This window comes from Perna viridis, chromosome 2 (genome assembly GCF_037379345.1).
Source record: "Perna viridis isolate PV_CMFRI_1.1 ecotype Kerala chromosome 2, ASM3737934v1, whole genome shotgun sequence".
NCBI classification, from domain to species: domain Eukaryota; kingdom Metazoa; phylum Mollusca; class Bivalvia; order Mytilida; family Mytilidae; genus Perna; species Perna viridis.
In genome coordinates this window covers 60,309,726-60,326,936 of record NC_142446.1, presented here as the reverse complement: position 1 = coordinate 60,326,936, position 17,211 = coordinate 60,309,726, and the positions used below count along the sequence as shown (strand labels likewise).

Below are 17,211 nucleotides of genomic sequence, written 5' to 3'. Positions count from 1 at the left end.
ACCATTACAGAGATCCTCAAGCTAAAGAAGTCACATTTATTTTCCAGTATCTCTTCTAGTTTTTGAGATATGTGTAGAAAGTAGATATAGGTGACTTGACCGCTATGGTCTATAAATTAAAGATGATGGCCTTGGTAATGTCATCCTGCTAATGCATGTGTTTGCAACAGGAAGGAAGGATTCAGCATACTCAACAAATGTTAAAGAAGGTTGAATTTCAAATCCTAGTAATGGCTCTTCATCTGTAGCAGTAGAAAATTCAAGAATACTTTCCAACGACAAAGTACCCCTTCTTCCAGCTACACAAGTAAAAAAAACACTGTTAGTTACATGTAAAACAATTTTGTCATCCCCGTAGAACTGTGGGGAGGGCAAAATTTCCTGTAAAGTAGTTGCAGCGAAGATATTTTGTTTCATTGCCTGTGCACAGTGAACAATTATTTTTTAAACAAATTTACATGTTCAGTGTATGTGCAACTATTTGGACATTACCAAGGAACCGATGCAGGTCAATCGAGTGTGACATTTCTTTGCATTGTTTTGTTACAATGTAAGTAAATCTACAAATTTACATATTTAGTCATAATTGTTAGGATGCTGTAGAGTATCTACTAGAATATAATGCATAATGGATTTATTGCATAGCCATCTTTTGCCAAATTAAATATAGAATGATTTAAAAGAACTTCGCGGGGCCCATCATGATTTAACCGCAGCATGTTATATTCTCTTCACTTGGGGCAATCGCGGACATTATAATAGTTTGTGACATACTTAGGCCTAGGAAATCTGATCAAAAAGATAGCCGACGCAGTAAAATTTGTTCTTTTCACATATAATTTTCTACATTTCATTCAGGAAATAACATATGGCACGAAATTTCAATTTTCGATACAGGTTTTTTTTTCGAACGCCACTAAATTATCAGTATTTGGCCAATTGGGAAATAGAATTGCGATCAGATGACTTGCGTTTCCATGGAAGAGTGTTTTTAAGGTCAAAGGGTAAAAAGCAAAACTACACCGACTGCTTTGGAATAATCAACATCAGAACAAGAAATAAAAGTTGACTTTGGGGTGTGGCCTATTGGAACTGGAAAACCGAAGGCATCTGAAATCTGACCGAATAATGCAGGCAGACATTTTCACAAGGAGTCCAATAAGGAAAAAAAATCAATATCGGACTTGAAATTAACGAAGTTTTTTTTTGACATGGCCCAATTTCGAAACCTTTTAACTCCAAAACTGTTAAAGATAAGAACCCCCCCCCCCAAAAAAAAAAAAATAAAATAAAAACAAAACAAAAAAAAACAGAATTTCAAAAAAGGAACACACTGACATCTGAATAATAACTCGGAAGACTCTCAAGAGCCTGAATTGCTCATCTGCCTCCTTAAACAACTTTCAATTGAAAGGAACAGCGGCTATGTTTTTTGAAGGATCAAATATCCCCTCATCAGTTCTATGCAGAAGACCCTAAGGAACATTCATACCAAGTTTAGTTCTAATTGGTCAAGTAATGTCAGCTAGGAGGAGAGTTTTGAAAACTTGTTAACGACAACGACGGAAACCAAGTGATGGCAATAGTTCACATGGCCTTTTTGGGCAACGTGAGCTAAAAATCGAATAAAAGATAAAACTTTCCATGCCAATCATAATAATAACACGCATTGTAGCTCATTAATTTCTAAAGGGATGGGGCAAAAACCTGAAACATCAGGGCTTTTCGACGTTTTCTTAAGAACATTGTGTTGTGTTAAAATTTCAAAAAGATTGGTTAAGGTTTACTCAAGTTGTATCCTAAATAAACAAAAAAGTTATAAAGACGCAAACGACGGCAACAAGGTGATATTATTATACAAACGAAAAAAATACATCCTTGGAACTACTTTGGGTTTTTTAAAGACTAATCTCTGGTATGTTCAGGCGACTGGTTCCCCTTAATAGTGGTATTATACCTAATAATAACATATCCAATAAGTACATACCTGAAACTTCTCTGATATAGCCATGAATGCAGTGTAAATTTTTTTTTCTAATTTCTGTTTATTTGAACCTGATTCACTGAATTCTGGTTTTAAGAGGTGAACAAGCCTTTTCACTGTTAGCTTAGGTAAATTACCAAGAAGAATATGTCCAAGAGCATACATCTAAATCACAAATAGAAAATATGTTTTTATTAGAATAGAAGCCAAAAACAGCTTTGTTCAACCCTAATGGCCTACGTTCTCATAAATACCATAAACACACACATTAATTGAAAATATTACAATTTATCATCCATTGATTGTTCTTAAACTTAAACATGCTGCACAATTTACTCCACTGCCAGATTATATCTAAACAAACAGTTTCAAGAGAAACACAATGAAGTCCACACTCGCTGTTCCACATAGGAGCGTAGGAGCTGGTGAACAGTGAGTATTCAAGATCGCCAGACACTCTCGAAAAAGGGGAGAGAGAATGTCTGTCTGGCAATGGGATCATTTAGATTTTCATTTATTGATGATGCATATAAAAACAACTTTGGTTCGTATGTACCAAGTAGTTTCATAGGAGAAGTTATATAAAAACAAAGACGACAGATGCCATGCAACTCGTGTCCCTTCATTATATGAATGAAGTTCTACAAGAATGTAGAATCTTAAACCTCTATCCTCTGTTGCAAAAAAAAAAACAACTTTACCTACCTGAACAATTCCAAGACTATCCATCCCTTACCTCAAATTCACCAAACAGCTGGAAGATTTTCAAAAGAAACTAACTCCTCAATATTTTAGCTCCCAAAAAACTGTTGAATTTTTCCATTTTGGAGAATACTGAGAGCTATGATAAAATGCAAACGTCAAACTTCATGTTCATACTTATGTAATGTAAAATGAACAAAAATTCATTACCATCACTTTTAATATTAAACAATAACGTGAAATACCCTTTCCACCCCAAAAGTTGTTCCCATCCTACTAAGGTCAAAGGAGGTTAGTACATTCTGTATTTCTCTCGCCGTTAGTTATCTAACTAGTCCTACCCTCACCCATGCCCTTTTGACTCATTTTACTCAGATTCTAAATTCAAAATAATTTCACATTCAAATAGCGAGTGAGCTAAACAGAAATATGTACATGCATGAAGATAGCATTCTTGATCGAAATGCGCTTATATATATTTTCTTGACTTCGTACATATCACGAATAAGACCCGCTAAAACTGTAACAAAGGATATAGCCTACTACATGTACAAAATACCTTGTTAGAAGTCAATGTTTTATAAAATTTATACGTTTAACTACTAAGTTTACATAAAAATTAACGCTATTAAAACTCAAATTAGAAACATACAACATACCAATTCAAACAATACAGTGTGTCTACAAGACAAGCATTGTCTTAATTTTACCTTAGCCATCCATGTGCAAAAGGAGCAATGTATATTACATTAGCTTAATAAAAAGCCAATTTGTCTTTTACATCCAAAAGATGAGCCATTCTTCACTGTAAATATGTTAAATTTATTTTTGACCAAGTTACGCATGCATGACCAACTTGAGGATAATTTACAAGTGTCCATAATCCATTTGCAGTTCATGAACGTAACCTTTCCCTAAGTTTGTTATATTTCATAATTTGGTCAAAACAATCCTAAATAAATGCACATGAAGATAAACACAAAATTTCATAATTTCATAATTTCATAAGATAAACACAAAATTTCATAAAAACAGTACGTATATACAAAATAATTGTTAAAGGGAAAAACTACATGTTGTATATATCCTTTCAATACTGCGATAAGGGCAGACAAAATACCATCACTTAGGCCCAAGTCAAACCAACCACTAAAGCAAACCTTGACAGGGCAATTGCATATAATGTCCGTGTATTGCAGAGCACAAAACAATTACAAGGATATACTTACCAAATATTTTTCCCACAGTGACATAGTCGTCAGTCAGCAATTCCCGCAAACCAAAGTCAAAATACTTCTTTTTGATTTCTTGTGGTAGAAGTCTGAAAAACTCTTTTCTCGGCCCTCCTACATCCATTGCAAGCTATAAAAGATAACAGTTACATGTGCTTGCGCTTTATTACTTTAAGTATTTTTTATGCATTTTCGTAATTGACAAGGAAATAACATGCATGCATGATACTGGACCAATTTCACACCAGATATGGAGCCTCAATCTGAAAAGAGGAAACATTAAAATTGTGTAATAAATTGATCATTACGTAGCATTATGATGCATGTGCAAATATGAAATATCCAACGAAAAATATCTCCAAGCAACTTAAATGAAAGTACTTAAAAGGAATATTGATGCAAATAAACGAAATAAGCAACTGGAACTGATCAGGAAAAAGTGTTACTTTTTTGTAAGTGTATTTTATAGTTAGTGGTGGTTCTAAAAATGAGAGAAATACATAATACATACATGTATTAGCACTATCGTGGCTAATTCCTTTAAAACTCAGAAAAGTGTTAAACACATATCAGCCACAGCGAGATATAGTGATAATAATTACTAATATAGATAATGTGACAGTGATTTGGAGGTACATGTATGTACTTAAATATATGCTTATGAAAGGTGCTAAATGGTAGAAAAGTTTAAAAAAAAATCAAATGAAAAATTAAGATCTGTTATACCATGGGCCATAAATAATTCAATTATTTACTCTATAATTATAAGCATTTGTATTCACCGACTTCAGAATATATTTTTTTTCATCCATGATGAATTTACCTTTACCTTTTCCTTTATATCCACTTCAAAACAAAAACAAGTTTAAAAACTTATATTACGTTGATCAAAGGAAAGAAAATGGTTGTTACTTACTCTTAGTATCATTTCATTTATCATTAGTTTTTACGGAAAAAAGAATTTCTTAAACAATGTACCTCTCCATAGAATCCAACTTCTAAAGTTACTCTCAATTCTTCAGTAGTCTCTATCTCTTCGAAGCTGTTGCAATAATATTATAGCGGTCGATGCTTATGAAATTTGTGTCTCCTTTTAACTCCTCCGATAGAGATTGCACCTCCAAAGGCCTCCCAGTGACAATTTCCAATTGCAGTTTCTTTAATATTTCAATAGGATCACTAATGCTTTCATTGGTGCAATAGTCAACATTCTTGTACAACAGCGTTGACGTTATTAGCGGATTCATTTGAAGACATTTCCTCGTCAACAATAGAAGAGAAAAATGGAGTTGGTAGCGATGGGGAATTTGTAATTATATCTAGAAACCCCAGATCGGGGAGCACTGGATAACTTGAATTAGACTGTTCACTAGACAATATAGGAACAGGTGTGGTTATAGTTTCGTTCGTGATTTCTTCGTTTTCAGAAGGGCACTCTACTTTTGGTGTGCACATTTCTACATGTGTTCGTAGAGCGTGTATTTCAAACCCTACATCACAAAACAGGCATTTGTCGTTGACATCAGTATCTGGTAGAGTTCTTAAATTATTTTGCACAGGCCTTATATCTAGTTTCATCTGAGCGCTTATTATAGCCCTGATTTCTTTTACTGACCAATTACAGTTTAGAACTGCTAATGTCCTACAGTTTTCAGATGTTCGTAAGAGCTCGAATCCACCTGTTTCAGTTTCAGTTTTGGAAACCCTTCAGTATCACCATTTATTTTGGTGTCTGATACCAGTGTGTACACCTGTGCGAAAAAAATGAGATCGATGGTCGATTTCGCGCCAAAAACAAAATCACGAAGAGCGGGAACTACTTGATCGATTTGCTTAACATCATAAAATAGTGACTTTACAACGCCCACTATTGGCGTGTCGCAACGCAATGCCTATTTAACAAAACAACAATACAACTCATAATACTGCTGGAGTTATTCTTCGAACACTCTTTTACAGCTTTACCTTACATACATTGAACCAAACTCCGAGTTCACTGATAATAAGAAAATATTACAAATATTTCTGTAATTCAATAAAAAAAAACTTCATTGACATTGAATAATTCTATTTGATATTGTAACATTTTACAAGTACAATTTCAGTTTAGAATAATATATGTAAACGTCTCCATGTTTGTTATAATTCAACATCATTTTTTTACAAGTAATATTTCACTATTTTAATCAATTCTTCTTAAGAATTTGGCTAGAATTTACAGTTATTTGGCTTTCCATTTTGTATCTGTTCTATACTTTAAATACTGCTTACAAAGCATCATGGTCACACAATTAAAGCTTTTCACTGACTGATAGCTACTTAAATTTACCAGTTGTATAATTCATTTTGAGTCAATAAGCCTTAACGTTATAAGAAGCTAACTTTACATTTTGTAGAAATGAACATATATTTCATATGTTTTGAGTTTGTAATTCAATGATTATACTCATCACGGCGCAATAGTGATTTTGATGTGAGATGTTCGAAGTTGGCGACGAAACAATTCAGTTAAAAATTCATTATTTGCACTTTTCTCTTTGAGTATGATGCTAAATATACAAAAAAAGAAAGTATTCTTTTCATATCTTTTACAGAATACTCCAAAAATATGATTCATGATTTTGTGATCTCATGTTGACAGATCATACCACAAATTCAACACGATTCCGTCTCAGTTTTATACCATTCTCTTTTTAGTCATCATTTACCGGTCGAACTTGACAGTGTTGAATTGGAACATATCATCCCGTATGAATTAACCTTACATATACATGAAATAGGACCACATTCTAAATATTAGATTTCACGTTTAATAAACTATTGTAGGTATGTAAAAACGTAATGTACCAGCTCTAACTTAAGATAAAGCATTAATCAGTTTCAACGACATATACCACATTGTCAACGATTTGATCTGACAAATGGCCACAGCCTTGTATAAAATGAACTTGACAATTTAAAGTTTGCAAATAGCGTTTAGTACTTATAACGTATCGTTAATCTGATTCAACCGAGTATCTCTATATTTCTATCTAACATCATGATAATTCAACTTTATACTTCAATGTATAACTTTGGCTATTGTCATTCACCAATATATGACGTTCCAAAGGTGCGCGGGCGAGAATACGGCGTCTTATTTACCATATAAATTGATGCATAGATAACTTAATAATTGTAGCTTATTCTTTTCATCATCAGGTTAGCACAAATGTGGTTGTAGAGTAAACTAATTTACTAGCACGTTGTCGTCCAACCACAGATTTTTTGAATTGAATTGGTATTTTTCTTCAAAGAACATAAAATTTAGGGCATAGAATAGACTTAAAATAATGCGAAGTAAGCATATTATTTAGTATAATAATTTCGTATCAAATATCCGCACTTCAAAAACCCGTTAGGATCATCCCGTTCGTTGATCTGTAGTCCAGTTATGGCCATCTCGCCGATATTTTTACCTCAGAATTTCTCTTCAATCATGCATTTTACACATATGCTTCCCGCTTCAAATTCAAAGCTAGGAAGAATAATAATCTATGGATCTATTCATTATATTTACATTTTCAGTATCGTGAATGAACGACTTTACACCCGAATTTTCTGCCCTCATCTTGAGATGACCGTAACAGCTGTTACGGATGATCAAAACCGTAAGGGAACAAACATCTTCTACTGCAATATTGGACAGGTAAATCCTGTCACCTGTTGAGTCACCTGTGCTGTGTGAGCCATATAACAACAATTTATTTTTTTATAATTACTTAAGGGCGATTCTATTCGTCACCTGGCCTGTGTAGTGTCGTACGTAAACTTAACCGAGATTTTGAAAGTGGGTTCTAAAAGGGGTGGGGGTCTAGAAAAAATGGATGCGACATAGTATATTTCCACCAAAATTTTGCATGAAATTATCCACATTAATCCAATTATATCATTTTCAATACTTCTTTTTGGGATAAAACAACCAAAGGATTGTGATAGCCTGTTATAAAAGTCCTTGTGTATAATTATATTTACTGAAAGGATCTGCTGACTAGTGAATATCATAGTTTTTAAAAAATATAGCTTTTCATATAAAGAAAATACAGATTTTAAGCCATTTTGGTACCCCAGGCAGATACAAATGGACCTCAATATGACAGGAAAAGGATTTTTTCTTTAAAACAGATAGCTATGGTTCACGAAAAATAGTTCACTGGTATAAATATCATAATGACATTAGTCTGCTTTAGATACTTTTTGAAAAAAAATCAGTTTTTATATGTAAAAACACCATTATTTTTTCTTGCCGCATTATAATCTGTCCATTTGAACCACTAAAAAAAGTCCACTAAAAATTGGTTGGTTACTTTTGTGACATTTCTGTGTTTAAATCAACCACACAGTTATATGGCAACACATTTTAGCTATTTATTTGAAAGAAAAACAAAAAAATTAAAAAAAAAATATTCATTTTTTCATATATAAGAGCCAATGTATGGAAAATGACTCTTTTTAAGTCCTAACCACATAGTTACAATGTGTTGTAACTTATAAACTATCCTTTATGCAGGAGTATAACTTGCTTCAGGTAACCTGAATATAGATATGCTCATTATAAATAGTCAAGATAATAATTTTATTGAACTGATATCCTACAAATTCATGAAAACAAAATGCATTTCCAAATTTGGTAAAGATTAACCATCCACGAAAAAAACAGAGCTACCATAAAAAAATAAGGTTAAAAAGTTGGCTAATTCATCTTAAAAGTGTTACCTGCATTGGACTACTACTTTTTCAGCTCGTTAAGACCACTTGCTGAATATCCAACTTTACTTGAAAAACTAGCTTACTATTACTAATAAACATTTCAATATAATCATAAAAGTTGTTGTTTTTCTGCTAGAGTATTCATTTTCAAACTGAAAATTCAGAATATCATTGCCCTGCTACAATCATGAGTTTTCTATTAAAATTTTTATATAGGTACCCTATTCCAGGCATAAGACTAATATCTCAATGTTTGCCAGAAAATATTACTTTTGATAAAGCTGCTGCACTAGTCAAACTAAGCAAATTTGTGGTTTACTCTGACATGGTAGATACATATGCTATACTAATAGTTCCAAATCATTATTTAATCCCCACTTTTGAGTTCCATATATGGAAATATTAATATCTTAACCTCCTTTTTTGTCTTTAACACAAGGGAGCCTCTTGTTTAAAGTAAAGTATATGTACCGGTATAATCAACTGTCCTAAACTATAGTTATGGTCATTTCAATTATAATAAATCCAGAAAAAATTATATCAATATCATAGTTTTAAAAAAATGTAGCTTTTCATATAAAGAAAATACAGATTTTAAGCCATTTTGGTACCCCAGGCAGATACAAATGGACCTCAATATGACAGGAAAAGGATTTTTTCTTTAAAACAGATAGCTATGATGCAAGAAAAATAGTTTACTGGTATAAAGATCATAATAACATTAGTCTGCTTTAGATACTTTTTGAAAAAAAATCAGTTTTTATATGTAAAAACACTATTATTTTTCTTGCCACATTAGAATCTGTCCATTTGAACCACTAAAAAAATTGGCTGTTGACTTTTGTGACATTTCTGTGTTTAAATCATCACACAGTTATATGGCAACTCATTTTAGCTAATTATTCGAAAGAAAAACAAAAAAAGGAAATAAAAAAATCATTTTTGTCATATATAAGAGCCAATGTATGGAAAATGACTATTGTCAAGTCCTAACCACATACTTAAAATGTGTTGTAACTTATAAACTATCCTTTATGCAGGAGTATTACTTGCTTTAGGTTACCTGAATATAAATATGCTCATCATAAATAGTCAAGATAATAATTTTATTGAACTGATATTCTACAAATTAATGAAAACAAAATGCATTTCCAAATTTGGTAAAGATTAACCATCAATGCAAAAAAACAGAGCTACCATAAAAATCAGGTTCAAAATTTGGCTAATTCATCTTAAAAGTGTTACCTGCATTGGAGTACAGTAATACTTTTTCAGTGGTTAAGACCACTTGCTGAATATCCAACTTTACTTGAAAAACTGGCTTACTAGGTCACAGTATCGTATAAATTTTCCCACAGACTTCTATAGTGAAGTGCAAATTTTTAGGATTTTTTTTTTAAATATGTAAATTGATTCAATAAAACTTTCACTTATGTAGCATTTCTAAGGACATGTGAAAAAATAATTACCCACAAAGAAAATAAGGTGAGTCCACGAAGAAAGAACAGAAAAGTAGTCTTGAACTATAAAATAGTCATTTTCCCTACTTTCACTTTCGTTTTGCACTCATCAAACCAACCTTTTCAGTGGAACAGTTTTATGTCATTAAGTCATATTTTCTTTCAAAAAAGTTTTTCATCTTACAGTGTGATGTTTGCTCTATTTTAAAAAAATATTGTTCATATCTTTTGACACAGCATTAGTTTGTAGAGAGGCAAAAAGAAAATGCACTATATTTTAATAGCATCCATGTTTTGATGTACACCCGCTCAGGGATATGCAAAACGATACTGGTAGCATAAGTGTTGATGCTGCAGTTGTTTAGAAGCAAACGAATATAACACAGCAATGAATGCATACGTCAAGTTCCGACTACAGTAAGTTAGGAGTTGTACTGCTCCAGAAAATTTGATTTGCTCCGACTACCAGAGAGTCGAAAAGTCGAAAATGGCGTCGTTTTCATTTGCAAGAGTCACGTGACAAATCGTGGTCAGAATGGCAATGTTTTTAGCGGCACGATTTCTGATGAAAACTCGCCCCGTGTGACCATTTCTATTACCATCGGTAAAAAATAAAATTAAAGTTCAAATCTTTGATAATTTATCTACATATTTATACTTTCAAACAGCGAAATTAATCAGTAGGAATGATTCTGTCAGCTTTTAATCACCTACCCCTCTGTCAGAAATTTGCCGGTTGCCGGCAAAAAATTAAGATATCTTCACTTTCCGATTCAGAACAGCTTAGAAATTTCAACATGTTAAAGTATTCAAAATCTGAGACTACTTCACAGAGTTTGCAGTCATAATCTGGTGTGAAATGCAATTCTGTCAGCTTCTTTTCTAAATTACGCATCGAGCAAGGGGAGTAACCCGGTATTTCAACCCATATATTCAATTAAAAATGTCTAAAAATAATGTAACTAGGTTATAACAAAAAGAAGAAAAGAACTTTTTGTCAAAGTATTCTTCTTGCACTCATCTGTACCAGAATGACTTGTAAGCCAAAGTGGACAAAAAATACATTTTTAATATTTATTTTCTAATATCAGAAAACTATGTCTTAGTATTAGCATAAACCTAATTAAAAACAAGTCTATGGAATTAGAAATTCGTTTTTATTACAATGAATTCATTTTCATATTAGATATTGATTCTTGAAAATTAAAACTAAATTTTTAATATTGGAAAAGATAGTTATTTTTTTACATTGAGAATTCATATATTAAAATTTTAGTTTTTGACATTAGAAATTCATTTTTATATAAAACAAATCAATTTCTTATGGAAAATTAATTTTCTTATAATAAAATTCCTTTACATATTTTTTAATATTGTTGTCAGTTGAATTTGATTTTTTTTAATATCAACAATGAATTTTTTTTCTGTATAAAATATAGCATTTTGTACACTTTGGCTCACTATACACAATACAAATATTCTTGTAATGTAGAACGATCACCATGCAGTGCATATCTGTCTTGAATAACATGAAATACATTGTATATTGCTGATTGTTTTAAGTTTTGTCCAATACTGGAATCTTTTGAAACAAAATCCAAGTACAGCCACCAGTAAATAAATCCTTTTTATAATAACATAAACAAACATGTAAATTGAGATGCATGCATGCACACACCAAGACATACCACTGTGTAACTAAAAAAATATAAAGAACATATTAAAATGTCTTAAATGGATGGGACCAAGTGGGCTGACAAGGAATTTCCGAAGTTTGTTCACAACATCTCAACACTGACTGTGGAAGGAGATTATAAAATAATTTTCTAAAATATGAAAAAAAAATTTCTTTAAAATAGCATAACTTGACAGATACAATACCTCAAGCGGCATGTGCATGTATTAATTATCTAGATTCTAAGGGATGGAAAAAAAATTTCCAGACGATTAATTCTTTAGATATTTTTTTATTGCTTTAAAATACAACAAAAATGAACAAGGTGTTTTTACAAAAAAAAATTAAAATAGACATTTGTTAATTGATATCTTGTGACTGATTTTACAAGTCAAAACATATCACTATTAGATAAAGAACTGCTATATAAGTGGTTTACAATTGTTTTTATTTACTAACTTAATTATTCAACATATTTATCTGAAATGAAATGGATTCTTACTTGTATTTCCATCTGCAGTTTCTAAGCAAATGAAAAAATATAATTCCTCTAAAAATGCTAGGTTAACCGAGGAGAGAGGTATTCTTCAGGTTTGATAAATAAAAATACATGCACTGAAGTCTCACTTTTTGCAACAAAAAATAATAGTACTACACAAAACAAATGTACAATTTAACACAAAATTGACTAGTCTGAAAAGTATTCATGTTCATGATGTTGACTTACCCCTAAGTCTTTCAAAATTGCAAATACAGTTGACAGCTATCATGGCTATGTCATGATAAATCTTTGTATGGTATTTTACAAAAGATAAAAGAAGTAAGTCCATAATGTTTCAATTGTGTGCAAAATTTTGTCATGTTTTCTCAAACTGTCAAAGCGAAACAAAGGGATGGGAAAAAAAGGGGGAGGGGCAAATAAGCAAATACTTCCAAAACCTACACAGGATCACCAAGATAGAATGGAATGAATAATATGAAACTCATTTCCAACTCTAAGTTTACCATACAAAGTCGATTTAGAGGAATTAGAGTGCAAATACACGAAAAAAATAATGACTATACTCGGCGTCACATAAATAACATACTGTTAAAATTTGAATAAAAATATTTTCTACGACAATTTAAACGACGGTAGGTGTCAATAAAGTCGTAGAAAATATTTTTATTCAAATTTCAACAGTATGTTATTTATGTGACGCCGACTATACGTACTTTTAGGGTAAACTCCGAAGCATTGCAAATAAACATTGAGAGCGACCTTGAACATGGAATTCCTTTTCCGATCTTGAAGTTCTTTGGACAACCTATCTAGAAAATCCTTCTTTTAATAGATATGACGTGTGAAATGCAATTCTGTCAGCTTTTCCATTGGCTCAAAATCAAAACAATGAAATCTCGTTCTTCGAGAGGGGGATTTTCTTTGCGTTCTTTTTCCTCATTGGTCCGTCTGAAATGTTTTTGTTGACGTCATTTAGCCGAAGAATTTATTTTCGTATATGATACGATTTTTTGTTTACCTATTTTCCGATTGATTTTAATTAATTTAATGATTCTTTGAAACTGGGGAAACGTAAACTTTTTCCGGGAAAAATATCGTCGCCATTTTTAGAGTTGTCTGCTTTAAGGTTACTGCAAATGAGATCTAAGGATTCCGGAGTCACGGAGGCGCTCCTGAAACAGTCTCCTCCTTTCCACAGGTTGGGAAGTACAGCTGAATTCTCGTGCGGTGTTTTTGTAATATTCAATGATTTAAGTTGCACTTACCGTGGTCAGGGAACTTATGTTGCAGGGACTGGTCACTCCTTACCAAGTTTATAATATGAGGTAGGCATTGATTAAATCAGCGAGCACCGTGAGCTTTACTATATAATTACCGTCTGTGTGAGACTCGTAAAATTAATAATGGACATTACAAAAAGTTGGGGGCCGACCCGGATGAAAATTTTTTTATAAATATTTTATTTACATTTAAACAGCAAGCCAATTCAATATTTCTATTTGAAAATATGTCTTGTTAATTAATGGGGGAGTTTTTTCAGCTATGCTTCCATTTTGATAAAATAATCAGAGTTATATCTTTTTCCGAGGTAGGTTAGGTTCTTGACAACAGCAACAGTGGAATAGCGGAGATACACATACGTACATGGTTTTTCCAGAAGTTTTTATAAACATAACATTCACTTCGTTGAATGAGTAAAACAAATTAGAAAATACTTGAAAACTTTCAGAAGAGATGTATATATTTTTACTGAAACGTAATCTTAACCTATATTTTTTTATTCGTTTGACTGAAGGAAATGATGAATTTTCTCCGTAAGGACAGTCACTTTTTGTTACTTCCGGGACAGGATTTTTTTTTCGTTAGTATAAAGGGGAACCTTAAGGGAAATTTAGAATGTACACATAATAACGGTAGAGCTCACACCGCCTCGCGGTGCTCGCTTAAATGTACAAAAATAACTGGTTTTTATTCATGGTAAACTTAAAACCGGTTAGGTTTACATTTGACATATTTATACTGGGGTAAGAGAAATTATTTTTTTTTTTATAAATTATGAAATTAACAATTTGATGATGAAAGTTATGATGAACATACTGAAGAAGGGTGTGTTTAATATCTTTTAAATACCATTATTATTATTACTATTATTATAAGAATACTATTAAATTATAATGGAAGGTTTTGATTAGCGCGAAAAAAAAGCTGATAAAATAAGTACAAAAAGCTTCAGTTGCTCCTTACAGACAAATCATGAATATATATATACCTATCGATTAACAGCTGAAATTGTTTGTTCCACTGGTCAGTCATATTTTGAAAAAGGATGATATTTCTATTAAAACAAAAATCCACCAAAAATTTTGTAAGAATTATTTTTCATTTCTATTTACTCTCTGTACATTGTATATTGATCTTTCTGTTTTCACTCAAGTCTTTCTTTCCTTTTTGTGTTAAATAATAATGTGAAGTGAATATACAAACTAATAAATGACAACAGGTTGTTAATTGTCATTTTACTATCAATTGCTAATTCACAGCAGGTTGTGTATGCTGTATCAGGATTTAGAAATAAATTATACAGGTAATACTAATAACCTGTATACATTAGGTAGGCAATATTCATTGTCTGGGCATTACAAGTACACCTTCTCTTTTAATCTCAATCACTGGATTTCATCCAAAAATGAAATATGAACCAAAAATAAAAAATAATAACCATCTTGTCCTCCTGTTATTAATTTGTGATTATAAGGCCCTGTGTACATGTCAAGGAGTGTGTTTTACTGCAGAGTTAGTCTTGTCTATCCAATACAGAGATTTAAAATTGGGGTGTTTTTTTGTTTTTAATGAAATCTTGATTTTTCACAAAATCTACCTCCAAAATTATTTTGCCTGCTCTGCATTATATTCTATTTTATTCTATCAATGCCTTCCTAACCTGAAATTCTATATCCGCACCTGATATACAGTATGTATAATAAGAAAGTACTCTGTACCACCTGGCTGTGTGTACCACACAATACAATACTCTACACGTTGATGTACTCCCAGATAGTAAGAGCAGGGAAGCGCGCTTGGACTCACGTGGGGTCTGGAAGAGTAATCAAGGGAACCAAGGTTATAGCGGTAATCAAAAGAATGTAACCCAGGGACAAAGACCAGACATGGAAAACAGACATACACAACAAAGAACATAAAGTAACCAAAATCATACACACAAAGTAACAAAAGCAAATGAGCAACTCGGACTCCACTAGAAACTGGGAGCATTGACCAGGTGCACTGGTAGGGTAAGCGTCCTCTGTTTTTCTAGAAACACCCGCCGAAATGCTCATAAAAAGTCCAGGGTAGACAAACGAGGAAAGGAAAACCATGACCCGTTGAATAAATCAGTTGTCATGGTGCAGATGGATACAGCATAACGATCCACGAGTTCATGATGATGACCATAAAACTTCTGTAGTGATGACTTCAATCTTGTAGCAAAATAACCCTGTTCCAGAAGCCTATTTGTTAGAGTTCTACCGCCATACAAAAAGTCTGCGTAGTTTCGGCAAGCTCTGGCATAACGTATGAATTGTGATATGAACATTCCATACGCAGGTGCTGAAGGGGTGTTGCCACAGATGAAAGGAAATGACAATTTTGAATGAAAAGTCATCACGTTTGTCGTAAAGTTTGGTCAATAGTTTTCCTTTACCATCGATTTCTAAATGTAGGTCAAGATATGAGGCTGTAGGCCAGAGCGCTTGTAGGAATACTATGACTGAGTTCTTCGGTCAGGTATCCCGAGGGCTGGGCTTCGCTACCCCCAACTACTAACAGACATCTACTAAATTGTAACTCAATGCGCGTCAGAATAGGATAGCCAAGACCGTAAAAACCCTCACCACACACTATACGATTGAAATGATATTTTACATAAAATCAACAAAAGACAAAATAAAAGACAAAAATCAAATATAAAAATAGAAGTTCGAACTATATTTCATTAATGCCTTTGATATCCATTTATGGATTCCGCGTGATTGACTACGTTTAAAACTAAAAATAGGTTGTTAATATTACACATTGAGAGACAAAATAAAAACGAAATGAAACGAAACAAAAACAAAAATGGAATTTAAATTGAGATTTACATCATCAGTATTGAGAGGATGTGTAGTTTTGGTAGTAGTGAAAACGTTGCTCCCGTTGTAAATAATTAATCTGTTTGGAAATACAGAAAGAACATATTATATAGTTTTAAAATACCTTTAAATATATCATGACTTCCGAGGTTCAACGCCATCGGCGCTTTGGTTATATTTACAGATTTCAAGTTTTGGTTACTTCTTTATAAACCCAAATTACTAACAAATCTTTGAAATACGTTTTCTTAATTCTAATAGGGAATTAAGCAAATATTTACCTAATTTAGTTTGCACAAGTGACGGACAAGGCCGACCATTGTTCAGACTTTTTTGAGATGTTTTTCTGACTCTCGTTGCGGTTCCATTCTTGTCATGTGGCAACCATCTACCCCAATTAGACACTTCACAGTCTACCGGTCCTATTAAAACACGGTCATATTTCAATCAAATCTTACATATAACATTTACCGTATGGTAGAGGATGCACGTAGAAATAGAATACGAAAGAAATTAAATATGAACTGTACTGTTAATTATGCATATTTCAAGAATCCTAAAACAATTCTTTTATATCAAGTCATACTTACATTTAACCTTTATAAACAAGTTTTTTTTTCGATTTAGTCTTTCATATTAAATACAATTCATTATTGTCATCCGCCTCGGCAGTGACAATTTATAACGATGCAGCATACTTTCGTCTTACTATAAGGTTCGTATGTGAAGTGTTCATTTTTTTAAAAAATAGAGTAAAGTTCAAAAACTACTTGC

The 17,211-nt window shown here is 32.3% G+C and overlaps 1 pseudogene; it reads right to left on the bottom strand.

Moving 5' to 3' along the window:
* Positions 1 to 79: 79 nt before the first annotated feature.
* LOC148626303 (uncharacterized) lies at positions 80 to 7,359 on the bottom strand (annotated as a pseudogene).
* Between the last annotated feature and the right edge of the window lie 9,852 nt (positions 7,360 to 17,211).